At 38.5% G+C, this 15,749-nt stretch overlaps 1 long non-coding RNA gene across 1 annotated transcript; it reads right to left on the minus strand.

Annotated features, from left to right (window-relative positions):
- Window positions 1-7,316: 7,316 nt before the first annotated feature.
- Window positions 7,317-15,348, minus strand: LOC140693144 (uncharacterized). Its single transcript, XR_012068846.1, has 3 exons — window positions 15,076-15,348; window positions 12,408-12,522; window positions 7,317-7,455 (listed from the first exon to the last, which is right to left on the minus strand). It is a non-coding gene; the product is annotated as an uncharacterized lncRNA (long non-coding RNA).
- Between the last annotated feature and the right edge of the window lie 401 nt (window positions 15,349-15,749).

Here is a 15,749-nt window from a genome sequence, read left to right on the forward strand (position 1 = left end):
AATATGTGGAATACTGAGAAAAATATCTGAAACTTGTATATTGAAAACTAAAATACTACTGATAGAAGTTAAAAATGACCTAAAATAAATGGAAAGCTCTTCTGTGTTCATGGATCAGAAGCCTTATTATTGTTAGGATGGCCATTGTCCTCAAAATGACCTATATATTCAATGCTGCTCTGGCTTTTTGGCAGAAATGAACAAGCTGATCCTAAAACTAATATGGAAATGCAAGATACCCAAAATAGTCAAAACAATCTTGAAAAAGAACAAAGTTTTGAAGTTTCCAAATTCAAAACTCACTAACAAAACTGTGATCCATACAGTGTGGTACTTGCTGAAAGGACAGAAAAATAGGTTGAGAGAAAAGAATTAAGAGACCATAAACAAAGTCTTACACGCAGCCATTTAATTTTTGACAAAGGTGCCATGACAATCCAAAGGGGGAAAAAATAATCTTTACAAAAATGATGCTGGGACACTTGTACTTACACCTGGAAAGAAAGAAAACTGAACTTTTATCTTAACACCATTTATGAAAATTAACTCAAAATAAATCACAGACTTGAAAGTATAAAACATTTAGAAAATTAACCATGAGAAAATCTTCAGGACTTTGGATTACAAATACTTGTAATATATGACACGTAAAGCACAAACAACAAAAGAAAAAAAATCAAGTAAACTGGACTTCAGTAAAATTAAAAACTTCTTTGCTTCAAAGTTCTTCATCAAGAAAGTAAGAAGACAATCCACAGGATGGATGAAAATATTTCCAAAATTTTCCCTGATAAGGGACTTTTATCCAGAATAGATAAAGAAGGCTTAAAACATGACAATAAAAAGACAAATATAATTAAAATGGGCAAAGAATTTGAGTAGATGTTTCTCAAAAGAAGACATACGAATGGGAACTAAGCACATAAAAAGATGTTCAACATCAGTAGGCATTAGGGAAACAGAAATCAAAATCACAATGACATACCACTTCATACCAACTAGGATGACAAATATATATGATATATGATATATAAATATGAATCTATAAACCCATTAATAAAAAGTGTAGATGAGGATGTGGAGAAACTGGACTCCTCATACATTACTTCTGGAAATATACAATGCTTCAGTCACTTTAAAAGCTATATTAGCAATTCCTCAAAATGTTAAAAGTAGAATACATCCCAGCAATTCCATTTTTTGATATATCCTGAAGAGAAGTGAAAATATGTGTTCACACAAAAACTTGTCCATGAGCATTTACAGCAGAATTATTCATCATCAACTGATGGATGGATAAGCAATGTGGTGTATTTATAACTATGGCATATTATTTGAATACAAAAAGGAATTTGGGTATTGATATATGCTACACAATGGATGAGCCTTGACAACGTCACACTAAATGAAAAACGATAATCAAAAAAGGCAGCATACTGTATGGTTCTACTTATATGAAATACCTAGAACAGGCAAACCCAAAGAGGCAGAAAGTAGAGTGGTGGCTGCTGAGGGCTAAGGGAAAGGAAGGTTAGGGACTGACTTACTAAAGGGTACTGGTTCCTTTTGGGGGTGATGGCTACACAAACCTGAAATGTACATAAAACCCTAATGCACACTTTCAAAGGCTGCATTTTATGGTATGTGAATTATATCTCCATAAACCTGTTATTCTTGAAGCTGAGCCCACCTATGGAGCAATTGACACAGCACTGACTGTGGCATCCAGACGGGGAGTGACCCACCCGCCCACCGCAAAGGAGAGCAGCACCTGACCCAGTGTTGGAGGGACGCAATCTTCTTGCCAATGGACACTGTGAGCAGCACAGACGAGGGGGCCAAGAGAGCAAGCTGAGTTCATGAAACAGGGCGAAGACACAAAGACCTCTCAATAAAACCATTAAGAGCATTCAGTCTCTAGGAGAACACATCTTTGTTTTTTAAATCTTTTTATACCTGTTTTATTTTCTATTAGCTTTTTAATCTTTGCTTTTTAAACAGTTCTATATGTTTACAATTCTCATTTCATTTTTAATTCTCTTGGATTTGATCTGTTATTGATTATTCACAGGTTTTAAATATTGTGTATTGATTTTTTTCTTCTTTTTATTAAGGTTTTAAAAAGACATCTCAACTCGATTCCTATTCTTCTTCAACTTGCTCTTCTATTATTGATTATACAATGTTTTCAAACCTTCTTTTCCTCCATTCTTTTAAAATTCTCTTTCTCTCTCTCGTTTTTAAGTTTTATTCCAGCATAGACCTTAGATAGATAAAGAAATAAACCCCTTTAAGGGCCACAAAAGATAAGTGATACTCCTTAAGCCACAGTGCCAGAGAGATATGAGCAGTTGAAGAAGCAGAGGAACTATTCCCAATTAAAAGAGCAAGAGAAATCCCCTGAAACTACGATCAATGAAATAGACATTGATGGCCTACTAGATCAAGATTTCTAAAAAGAAGTGATCAATTACTGAAGGAACTAAAAGAGATAGTGTTTAGAGACATAAAATATGTCAAAAACAAAATAGTAGCTATAAAGAAGAGACAAGTAGAATTGGTAAATTCATTGGCTGAAATGAGATCTGACCTAAAGGCTGTACAAAGCAGGCTAGATAATGCAGAGGAACGAATAAGTGACCTAGAAGACAGGACAACAGAAAGCACACAATCAGAACAGTTGAGAGAAAGAAATAAAAAACAATGAAAACAATATAAGGAACCTATGAGATAATATAAAGCATGCCAATCTATGCATCATAAGACTTCCAGAAGGGGAAGAAAGAACAAAGGGGATGGAAAAGGTATTTAAATAAATCATGACTGAAAAATTCCCAAACATAAAGAAAGAATCAGACACCCAAGTACAGGAGGCCCAGAGGTTCCCAAACAGGAATAGCCTAAAGAGACTCTCACCAAGACATATCAAAATCAAGATGGCCAGACTGAAGGATAAAGAAATGATCCTAAAGGCAGCAAGAGAAAAACAAAGAGTGAGTTACAAGATAAGTCTCTCAGCTGATTTCTCTACAGAAACACTACAGGACAGAAGGGAGTGGAAAGATATATTCAAAGTCCTGAATGAAAAAACAGATGCAGCCTAGGATACTTTCTGCAGCAAGGCTATCCTTTAGAATAGAAGGAGAGGTAATGAATTTCACAGAGAAGAAAAGCTAAAGACTTTAGCAACACTAAACCCATGCTAAAAGAAATATTGTAAGGTATACTCTAAATAAAAAAGTAGCAGGATGATACAGAAATGAGAGCTCATAACTGGAAAGGTGATAACTACCATGAATTACAAATAGAATGAACATGAAATTGTAAAAGAAGACATCTAAATCATTGAGTGGGAGAGGGAAGCAAGAAAATATAGAGTATTTTTTCTTTCTTCTTTTTTCTTAAATTTTTTATTCTCGGTAGGATGGGTTTGAGATTACATTACTATCTGTTTAATGCACACAGTTACAGTAATTGGTTAACAGACTTACAAAAAAGTGTAATCACAAGCCAAAAACTTACAAGTGAGTCACAAAAACTAAATAGAATCCAAGATAACACAAAGGAAAATTACCATACCACAAAAGGAAGAAGAAAGGAACAAAGAAGAAATACGAAATCAACTGCAAATATAAGTTCAAAATAGTAATAAACACTCATTTATCATTAATTACTCTTAATGATAATGGACTAAATGCTCCAGTGAAAAGACAGAGTGGCAGACTGGATAATAAAGCAAGAAACTTCAATAAACTGCATACAAAGAGACACACTTTAGGGAGAAGGACACATATAGATTGAGAGTGAATGGACGGAAAAAGATATTCCATGCAAATGGAAACTCCAAAAAAGCAAGTGTAGCGGTTCTGATTTCAGGCAAAATAGACTTTAAAACAAGGGCCATAAAGAAAGATAAATAATGGCATTTTATAATGATTAAAGGAGCAATACAAGATGAGGATATTACAATCATTAATATATATGCATCCAACATGAACACCTAAGTACATAAAACAACTACTAACAGAGATAAACGGGGAAATTGATGGGAATACAATCATTGTCAGAAGTTTTAACACCACATTAACATCACTAGACAGATCTTCCACACAAAAAATAAATAAGGCAACAGAGAAATTAAATGATACAATAGAAAAATTAGACTTAGTGGATATTTTCAGAGCATTACAAACACCCAAAATAGGATATACATTCTTTTCAAGTGTGCGTGGAACATTTTCTAGGATTCATCATGTACTTGGTCACAAAAGAAGCCTCAACAATTTTAAGAAGATAGAATTTATCTCAAGCATCCTTACTGACCACAATGCCATTGAAACTAGAAATCAACTTCAGAGAAACAAAGCATAAAAAAAAGGAAAGCATAGAGATTAAACAACATGCTATTAAAAAAAAATGGGCCAATGATGAAATCAAAGTTGAAATTAAGGAATACCTTGAGACATATGAAAATGAAAACAACCACAAAAAACTCATGGGACAAAGCAAAAGCAGTGCTAAGAGGAAAGTTTAGGGCGATACAGGCCTTCCTCAAAAAAGAAGAACAATATCAAATAAACAATCTAACCCACCAGTTATAGGAACTAGAAACAGAAGAGCAAAAACACCCAAAAGTCAGCAGAAGTAAGGAAATAATTAAGATCTGGGAGGAAATAAATAAAATAGAGATTCAAAGAAATAGAGAAAATAATCAATCAAACCAAAAGCAATTTTTTGAAAGAGTAAATAAAATCGAGAACCTCTGGCCAAACTCACAAAGAAGAAAAAAGTGAGAGCACAAATTTGCAAAATAACAAAGGAAAATGGAGAAATTACAACAAATAACATAGAAATATAGAATATCATATGAGGATATCATGAAAAACAACATAAAAAAAGGAATAACCTAGAGGAGATGGACAAGTTTCTGGAAACATAAAGTCCACTAAGACTGAATCAAGAAGAAACTGACCACTTGAACAAACCGATCACTAGGAATGAAATCGAATTAACAATAAAAAAAAAATCCCTACAAATAAAAGTCCAGAACTGGACAGCTTCACCAGGGAATTCTACCACACATACAAGAAGTACTCATACCAGTCCTTCTCAAACTCTTCCAGAAGATTGAAAAGAAGGAATATTCCCAAACTCATTCTATGAAGCCACAATCACCCTGACACCAAAACCAGGCAAAGACACCACCAAAAAAGAATTACAGACCAATATCACTGATGAACACAGATGCAAAAACGTCCTTTCCAAAATACTAGCACATAGAATCCTACAGCACATAAAAAAGATTATACAACATGCTCAAATGGGGTTCATCTCAGGGACACAAAGGTGGTTCAACATATGCAAATCAATCAATGTAATACTTCATATCAACAAGAGAAAGGACTAAAACCACATGATCATTTCAATAGATGCATAAAAGCTTTTGATAAAATTCAACACCCATTTATGATAAAAATTCTCACCAAGGTGGGTATTGAGGGAACATAACTCAACATCATGAAAGCTATATATGACAAACCTACAGCCAGCATAGCACTAAACGGTGAAAACCTCAAAAGCTTCTCACTAAATTCTGGGACAAGACAAGGATGCCACTATCACTACTCCTATTCAACATAGTCTTGGAAGTCCTGACCATAGCAATCAGGCAAGTAAGAGAAGTAAAAGGGGTCTAAATTGGAAAAGAAGAGGTAAAAGTGTCACTACATGCAGATGACACCACACTATATATAGAAAACCCTAAAAGGTCCACACCAAAACTACTAGAGCTGATTGAAGAATTTAGCAAGGTAGCAGGTTACAAGATTAATGTTCAAAAATCAGTTGCATTTCTTTACACTAATGATGAATCAACAGAAAAAGGAAGTAAAGAAATAAAACACTTCAAAATAGCACCCAAAGTAATAAAATTTCTAGGAATAAATCTAACCACAGAGGTGAGAGAATTATACACAGAAAACTATAAACCATTGGTGAAGGTAATTGAAGACTTTAAAAAATGGAAAGGTATCCCATGCTCTTGGATTGCAAGAATCAATATTGTTAAAATGGTCACACTGCCCAAGGCAATCTACAGATTTAATGCAATCCCTGTAAAATTACCCCAGACATATTTCATAGAACTAGAACAAATCACAATAAAATTTATATGGAACCATCAAAGACATAGAAATTCCAGGGTATTACTGAAGAAAAAAAAGAAAGAGCCTGGAGGAATAACTCTCCCAGACTTCAGACAATACTATAGAGTTACAGTCATCAAGACAGCATGGCATTGGTACAAAAACAGACATATAGACCAATGGAACAAAATAGAGATCCCAGAAATGAACCCACAAACTTTTGGTCAACTAATCTTCGACAAAGGAGGCAAGAATATACAATGGAATAAAGACAGTCTCTTCAGCAAGATAAACATAAAACAAGATACAATAAACCTCCTAGAAGAAAATACAGGCAAAATATCTGACATTCATCTCAGAAATGTTCCCTTAGGGCAGTCTACCCAAGCAATAGAAATAAAAGCAAGAATAAACAAATGGGACATAAAGAAACTTACAAGCTTCTGCACAGCAAAGGACACCATAAGTAAAAAAAAAGACAACCTACAGAATGGGAGAACATTTTTGCAAATGAAACTGACAAAGGCTTGATCTCCAGAATATATAAGCAGCTCAAATGACTTAATAAGAAACAACCAAATAACCTAAACCAAAAATGGGCAGAAGACCTAAACAAGTAATTCTCCAAGGAAGACATACAAATGATCAATGGGCACATGAAAAAATGCTCAATTTCACTAATTATCAGAGAAATGCAAATCAAAACTACAATGAGGTATCATCTCAAACCAGTCATAATGGTCATCATTCAAAAATCCACAAATGACAAATGCTAGAGAGGCTGTGGAGAAAGGGGAACCTCCTACACTTCTGGTGGGAATGCAGTGTGGTGCAGCCACTGTGGAAAACAGTATTGAGTTCCCTCAAATGTCTAGGAATAGACTTGCCATATGACCCAGGAATCCTGCTCCTGGGCATGTATCCTGAAGGAACCCTACTTCAGGATGACACCTGCATCCCAATGTTCATAGCAGCACTATTTACAGTAGCCAAGACATGGATACAGCCTAAATGTCCATCAGCGGATGACTGGCTAAAGAAATGGTATATTTATACAATGGAATACTACTCAGCCATAAAACTGACAATATAGGGCCATTTGCAGCAAAATTGATGCTCCTGGAGAATGTTATTCTAAGTTAAGTAAGCACGGTAACAAGGAATAAAGACAAGTTACCCACAGGTACAGTTATTTTAATTAAAATATCCACACAGAAAGCAAGTCACCCCCATGACTGCTGCCAGGAGGAGCATCTGAGTGTAACAGCCCAGCCAAGCAAAGTAGATTCCGACCTTCTCTCCGTAGAATTTCCTGCAGAAAGACAGAAGGAAGTTTCAGAAGACACGCATAATCACTCTGTAGCTTCATCCTCATGTTAATTTATTTTTTCTTTTTGGGGGGGCATAATTAGGTTTATTTATTTGTTTTTAAATGGAGGCATTGGGGATTGTACCCAGGACATCATGCATGCTAGGCATGCACTCTACCACTGAGCTATACCCTCCCTCCATCATATTAATTTCTGATTCTAAATCAAGGGGGCTTTATGTTTAAACCTCTGACTCAATTCACTCTTAAAACATATGCGTTTTCATAGCAGCCCCCAAATTCTACTGTGAAATTAGAAGTATTTTACGTATCATAGAAATACAGATCACTGCCTCACCTGCTGAAGAGAGATAAATGAGAACAGAGCAAAGGAGGGGACGAGGCCGACTCCAGAGCAGATGCAGGGGATCATCACCACTCACTGGACAGTCTGGCACATTCAACAAATCCCCCCAAAAATCATTCTTAACAGGCTTGACACAAGTGGACATCAACAAGTGGCTCAGTCATCTGCTGCTGCCTTATCTCGGGAACTTCCCTGGAGCAAATGCATCGTAAACCGCAGATAATAAGGAAATGGCTGATAATGATAACAACTGGGAGTGCAATGTCTGTCTGACAAAATATTTATAAAACTCATTGTGGGACTGGGAGAGGGCAGGAGGGATGTGACTGAGGAAGGCACTGCCCTGTATTCTTTGTATCTAGCACGTATGTTGTTCTTAGGTTTTAGAATCTCCTCAGTGTTTCTCAGTTAATCTGGAGTAGATGGAACAGGCCAGGGAGGCAAGATTAGAAGAAAGGAGGCAGGGCATGAAGCGGTGCCAGGCTGATCCTAAAAGGGAGACAGACACAGACAGGCAGACACAGAGAGTTTATGTATGAGGCGGAACAATGAGACCGCGGCTCAGGTGTGTCTTGCTGTTGCTGATAATTCCCTCAATTGGCTCACTGCTGACTCGGCAGTGCTGGGTAAAACCTGTGGATTTCCTCAACTCTGAGTTCTCTCTGAGGCTTCCGGCTCAGTCTGGAGCTGAGATGAGTTCCGTGTGCTTAGCCTAGGGGGGACTCAGATCTGAGAATAGCCTGGAATCCTGGAAAACTTCACGCAGGAACCCCTTGGGCTGGACCAGCGCTCACAGGGCTGCTGTGAGACCAGCTCCATCGTCAGAGACCTGGGCGTGGACCATTCCATGGGGAAAACGGCTGAGCCCGATGCCAAATCAGATAGGAGCGACAAAGTGTGTTCATTCTCATGTGACTGGGATTTGTGGCCTGGCTCACGTGTGGCAGGCTCAGGATGGTGTCTGGCAGAGAAAACCCTGGCAATGGGTTTGAGATGTCTTGGACTCTTTCTTGTTAAGCTTTTTGTAATACATTCTTATCAACTATCCATCCTGAAAATGCCAAATTCAAAACTGAAAGAATGTTAGAAGTTGCCTGCTCCAAATGGCCAATGGTAAGCACACCCTGCTACAGTTAGAGAGCTGGTCAGGCAGCCTCTGCCTGGATATTTACAATGACGGGGAATTCATTACTTCCAAAGGTTACATGTTGGAAAGAAGGTCAGACAGAATTTTTGAACCTTAAACAGATGTCAGCCTCCTAGTCCTTGCTGAAAGGCAAGGAATAATGAGGATCCCTTCAAATGTAGTTTTGTCTGATTGTTATCACTCTCTGTCAAAAACACCCCAATTCTTAACATAAATTTTTCAAAATTCAGCTTTGATTTCTTTTTATCAAAGTAATGCCATACATTCAATAAAGAGTCAAACAGTTCTCGAACACCGATTTTAAAAAGGAGCAGTTCCCAACAACCGCCCCATTTCCTGGCCAGAAACAACCACGTTCAGCTCCTACTGCTGACTCTTGGAATACTTACTTCCTTTCTCTGACTAATATCCTTGTAACACAGCCTACTGACTTTTTCAGCTTTATGTATCACCTATTTAACATTCTATTTTGGAAAATGAGGATTAAGCTCTCTTTCAAACCCCATCTCATCTACACACCCAAACCTTCATTCTTCCAAACTTTTTATACAATTACATTATAATTTTGATCAGCTCAGTATCCTTGCTTTACATTATTATTAGTCTGTACAGACTATTCAAAGCTGTAACAATTTTTGCTAGTCTTACCTTTTCTTCCCTACTTCGTTTTCCTGGAGTTAATAATTGTCTTGGTGGTTCATAGCTTAGATTTCTGTGCACTTAACAATTCAACCTCAGACCTTCCCTTAACGAACAACTTTCACAATACTTTCCAATACACTGTATACAAATTTCATCTCCTTGAATAAATCTCTTCAGATCTCCTTCCACATGGATTAACGACATGCTAGTCTTGTCACAGAGCTCAAGGGGCCACTAGTGGGAAGTAACAAGGGAATACATGGACCAGGAGCAGGGAAAAGATCAACATAATTGCCTTAGCAATTCATACTTAAAATAGTGGGAAAATTGTTTTCCTTACAAACACAAACACACACACAAACCCCAAAAGCCCATAAAGAGTGATTAAAGAGCGGTCAAACCCATTGCCCTGCCTTCAAATTCTGTATAACATAAAACAAAAATAACAGAAGGAAAATATCATATAAATATGAATCTCAAGGGGGATGGGGTACATTCAGTGGCAGAGTGTGTGCTCAGCATGCATAAGGTCCTAGATTCAATCTTCAGTACCTCCATTAGAAAAAAAAATTAAAAAGAAAAAAAAATTATCAATTTTAAATATTTACATATTAACAAATATCCTCCTTTAAAACTGTGTTCTAAAGGATAACCCGGGTTAAGGAGAAAGTGCCTCTTCATGACTGTGATCCTGCTGATAATTGAGGGAGGAAATTAGAGTATGACCACATGAAATAAAATTCCTTATGAAATAATGATCACGGGTTACAATCATTATTGGCTGCTGTCGTCACAAAAAAGAGAGTCAAATGAAAATTATGTACCTTATGACAGGAGTACAAAACTTCACATAACAATTATTTTTGCACAAAGTTGAACCTCAATCAGATCAAGCTTTTAGGGGAGGATCAAATCACTTAGCTAAAGCCAATACATACGAAGGAGAAACAAGTCTAACACCATAGGGGAGAATGAAATCAGCCAAACAGGAAATAGAGAAACCCCTCAACAATTTCAAGGAAAATGAGAAACAGGAAAATTATAGATTAGAACGCACTTGAGAGATATGCTAGCTGCAATGTCTGAATCTTGTCTGGATCTTGATTTCAACCCCGAAACTACTTTAAAGTGTATTTTTGTGACAAGCATGGAATTATTTTGTAACCCTAAAAAAAAGGAATATTACAATTTTATTTGAAAGAGACCTTGTCATTTCACTAATGAAAGGTTAAGCTATGTAGGATTGTCTTCAGAATGACCCCGTAGTGGGGGAAGGGAGGAGATGGAGATGAAAGATGCAACAACAGTGACTCTGAGTTTATAATTCTGGAGCTGGGTGACTGATACAGGCAGGCTGGCTGTACTGTTCTCTCTATTTCTGTACATGTTTGAATCTTTCCATAAAATGTGAAACAACAAATAGACTTCAGTGTTTTAAAACCCTCACTTTGAAGGTTAAGAGGTTTGCCCAAGTAGGTGGGCACCTGCATGGGGCACTGAGATAAGAAAGAAGAGACACCTGGCTCCAGACCGACCTGGGGCTACCTTGACCCTCCTCTTCTCCTAACCATCCACAGCCAGCCCATAACTGCATCCCGTCAGCCCCACTCCCCAAATGCATTCCTCATTGGCTCCCACCATCTCTCAACTGGCCCAATCCAAGAGCCTCCTACCTGGCCTCCCTGCTTCCTGGGTCCCTGCCATACATTCTCCACATTATCTTTGCAAAATGTGAGTGAGAGAAAATTACTTAAGTGCTTAAGCTATCATGACTGCTTCTCACTGCGCTTAGAGTCTACACTCCTTTCCGTGCTCCTGATGCCCTTCTAAACCACGCATCTCAGCACTCTCACCAGCGCTGGCTCCAGTATCTCCTCAAACCTGCTGAGCACATTTGTGCCTTGGGGCCAATGGACAAGCTGCCTCTATTCCATGGGTGACTTTTCCCAGATCCTCAAAGTCCAGCCTCCTTATCGCCATCTCAGCTCACATGTAACCTACTCAAATATAGCTTTCTTGACTCAATTCTCCCCAAGTCTCCCATCTCAACACTGTGTTATTTCTTCATTTCAATCTGACATTGTTTCCTTACTCGCCCGATTATATTTTTTTCTCGGTTGTCCTTGTCCTACATCCCCCCAGCAGCCTTGCCCAAACAGCATAAGCTCCCGGGGAGCAGCCAGCACTGGTGCTCTGAGAAGACACATGCTGAGAGCGACATTACAATCACGTGGTGTAGTGAAACGGTGTTGAACAGCAGATATAGCAAAGCAGTGAGAATTTCTCTCTTATTTTATAATTTAAATGAAATATAACATTTACTACTGTTTAATAAAGAATTTGGTAGGTCTTTGTTCCCAGTTCCTAGACAGCAACCACTAAAGCCTCGAAATTTCCCGAGATAGGATTGTCTTTGTTATTCATAGTGGAAACTTGGATGGCTTGTGTTCATGAGATGACTCAGGATGGGGACTGGCCAGCCAGAGACACCAACCATGTGATTAGAGGAGTGGGGCTTTGAGCTTTGTGACAAGTGAGTGGCCACCAGGAGAGGAAGGGGCTCAAAGTTTAGGGCTAAGGAAAGGTTTGACTTACAGTTAGGGTTTGGGTTAACCATGTGGGTAGTGACCCAATAAATCATGGCTTTGTAATAAAGCCTGCAGTAAAAACTTGGGACAATGAAGCTCAGAGCTCCTGTGAGCTTCCTGGTTGGTAACACTCTTGGAGGACTGTCACCCTCAGATGCCATGAGGACAACCCTGAGCCCTTCCCACTGGAGTGCTCTCCACAACAGCTCACCTGATGAGATCTAAGGGGTGCTGCTTGTCTGTGCTTCGAGGAGGATCCCATTCCCTGTACAGAAGGCCCTGATCTCTGGGGCAGCTGAGGTCCTCTGACGGAGGCTGACGTGGCACTGGGAATCAGAAGCAAACAGGTGAGCGTCACTGTCACAACGTGTTCACATGTTCTGTTGATAAAATTTGGTGCTAACACTTCGTGTTCATTTGTAAATATGGGGCCCTCACTTGCCAAGAGGGATGGAGGTACCATATAATTTTTCATAATTCTCACCCAGGATTAATACTAACCCCTTGAGGGTCATTTGCATATATGGGTGGAAAGGAACGCTTGGATGTTACAGTCCTGGGACCACCGTGGGTACCTGGTGAGAGCCTTGCAGTTGCTTAATGTCCTACTACCGGGCCAGTCTTCCACAGCAAAAATCTAGGCCACCCAAGTGCCCAAACTGCTGCAGTGGAGGGACACCTGACGGTCCAGCCCCCTCTTTGGACACCCAGAGGAACCTGGATTCTGGCAAGTTAGGGGCAGCGTCAATTCTACAACCCAGGCTTTTTTGTCCCCACAATTCAGTAGTTATTCGGTGACAGCACATGGAATATAAACAACAAAGTAACTTGACATGATGTTATATATTTAGCTTACTCAAGAAACAAAATTTAAATCCAGTCATTCTCCTTCCCACCTGACCTACTTTCCTTTCTCCTATACTAGAACCAGATTATTACCCACCCAGCCTTAACATGGGTCCTGACTCCACTTACCTCCCTCCCAAACACCACATGAGATGATTCCTCAGCCTGGATGTGGGACCAGCAATTACAAGAAGCTTTAGTGGAAAAGAACTGGTTATGCACAGATGCCAACTAAACACTGTAGAATCCTGGTGTCCCACATTAGTAATCATGACAGCTGTTTGCAAGTGTCCCCAAAGTTCATTTAAGACTCTCACTGCTAATTTTGCTGGGACATAAATATGAAACATGTGGACTACTGGGCTGGACTGCTAAGCTGGGTCTCTAATCCAGGAAGCTCATTGTCTGCTCCCTGCACCCAGCTCCCTGTTCTGTTCATGCATGTGCATCAAGAAGCTGTTTAGTGTACATTTTAATATCTTAAACAGTGCATTTCAATATTGTCTTCATCCACAAATACGTGTACCACACAGTAGTAATGATCAATCTTAGTATTTGCTTTCTTTGGTCTTAGAGAGTCAGATAAACGGATAGCAAAGATAACAAAGTCATAGAGCGCTATAATATAGTATTTCCTTTATTTCAATGACAGGATTTATTTAAAGAGCTTAGATATAACATCCCTGCATTTATGGCATCATTAAGCGTCTGAAGCTGTTACATTATAAAAACTTCATTTCTAGCGAGATGTTATCAGTTAGAGAAGCGCTCCTGAATTTGAGGGGTTGTGTCATCTCAGACAGAGTCCCTAAAAAATGTCAGCACCCTGCAGTATTGCCATCATGACAAGAACCCAGACAGATGAAATTTGGAAAGCCCTGTGGCTTTCTAGTGCACAGACATAAAATGGTGTTTCAGAGGGAAAAGCCTGAATTACAGAAAGTGATACATGAAATGGTCTAACATGCATTTCCCTTTCAAAGAACTAATACGTCTTTTGTCGATAATAACATCTGTCAGTAATTATGAAAAGAGCTGACAGATGCATAGTACTTAATATAAGCCAGGACTGTTGTATCACTGACACAGATTCATTAATCCCCATAGCATCTCTACGAAGTGGGTACTACAATTATCCCCATTTTATTGGTGAAGAACTTGATAGACACAGAGGGTAAATGACATTTACCAGGTCGACAGCGAGAAACCAACACAGGTGTTCCAGCTTGAGTCTATGCTCTTGGCCACTTCTCTTTTTTTTTTTTTTGGTGGTGGGGAGTTAATAAGGAAATTCTGGTGGAGGGTTTGGAGGTAATTAGGATTATATGTCTATTTTAGAGGACGTGATGGGGGCTGAACCCAGGACCGTATACTTGCTAAGCATGCGCCCCATCACTTGAGCTGTATCCTCCCCTCTAGAGTCTATGCTCTTAGCTGCTAATCCTCACTGTCCCACATGGTTACTCTGGGGGAACTACAGTTTATTCATTCACTCGTTAAACTCAGCCTTCCCCATGCCTGGGATTCAGTAGTGAACAAGACAACATGCTTCCTGCCTTAAATGAGCTTGTCGCCTCCTGATATATTATCTTTATTTTACCCAGGAAGAAACAAGGTCTAGAAGATTAGCCTTTACCTGTTAACACCGGAGGATACATGAGGTGCTTTATTTCAATTCTGCCATTTGACTTACACCTTTGGGAGGGAAAGCTGCCTTGCAAATCCTGGAACTCACAAACCTGTTAATCCTGAATTTTTTTAACATTGTCCCTTACTTGATACTTGATCTGAGAAAGGATGAAGTAAACCTAAAAATGTTCTTAGAGAGCTTGTGGTTTATACAAGGTAACTAACCAGCCACTGTTTACTATCCTAACAGGAATCTGTAGGCATATTTCTTTTCTTTCTCTTTTTTTCCTTTTTATATGCAGCTTTTAAAAACCAAATCAAACCAACCAAACCAAGTCACTGATAATTCAACAGCAGGTTCTAAATCACCCCTAAGACAGCAGCTAAACTCGGTTTAGACTTACAATGCGGTTTCTGGTGGTTGGATTGAAGAATGTATCTCTATCCTGAATATAAAAGTCATTCACGGAGCTCTTCTCAAATAGGGCAATGAAAAACTCTTGCTTCGGCTTGATGATACTTTGATCCACTTGGAGGACTTTCATAAAACAGCTGAAGTTACCAAAGGCTGAGGACCGGGTTTTCAGATCATTGGGCTTCAGAGGCAATATTATGTGCAGTATCTCAGCGTATGTACACAGCACCTCCCACAGGGTGTGTACTTTTGCAAATACAAGCTTGTCATTGAAAACCTATATTGGGAGAAAGAAAACACAAGCCAGGAAACTATTTTCACATTTTTAGTACACAGATTTTTCTTACGTTGCTGGTAGTTAAAGCACTTGTGTAAACACACACACATATGGCACTGGTATAATTGAAGATATAATAAAAATAGATTTGCAAACCATCATACATTTTTGCCTTAAAGATAATTTCTTTGTTGAAATTACTGAAAAGTTATTTAAAATCCTTACATTTCCTTCATAAAATAACCAATGTTTTAGATGAAGAAAAGCAAATTTGTTAATTTTTAGTCCAAATTAGTAACTAAAAATAGAAACACCAAAATATTCTTTGCAGTGGTATTGTAATGACAATTTTTTAAATTTGTGAAACCTAGGACTATTTACTTATC

Source organism: Vicugna pacos, unplaced genomic scaffold, assembly GCF_048564905.1.
Source record: "Vicugna pacos unplaced genomic scaffold, VicPac4 scaffold_19, whole genome shotgun sequence".
NCBI classification, from domain to species: Eukaryota; Metazoa; Chordata; class Mammalia; order Artiodactyla; family Camelidae; genus Vicugna; species Vicugna pacos.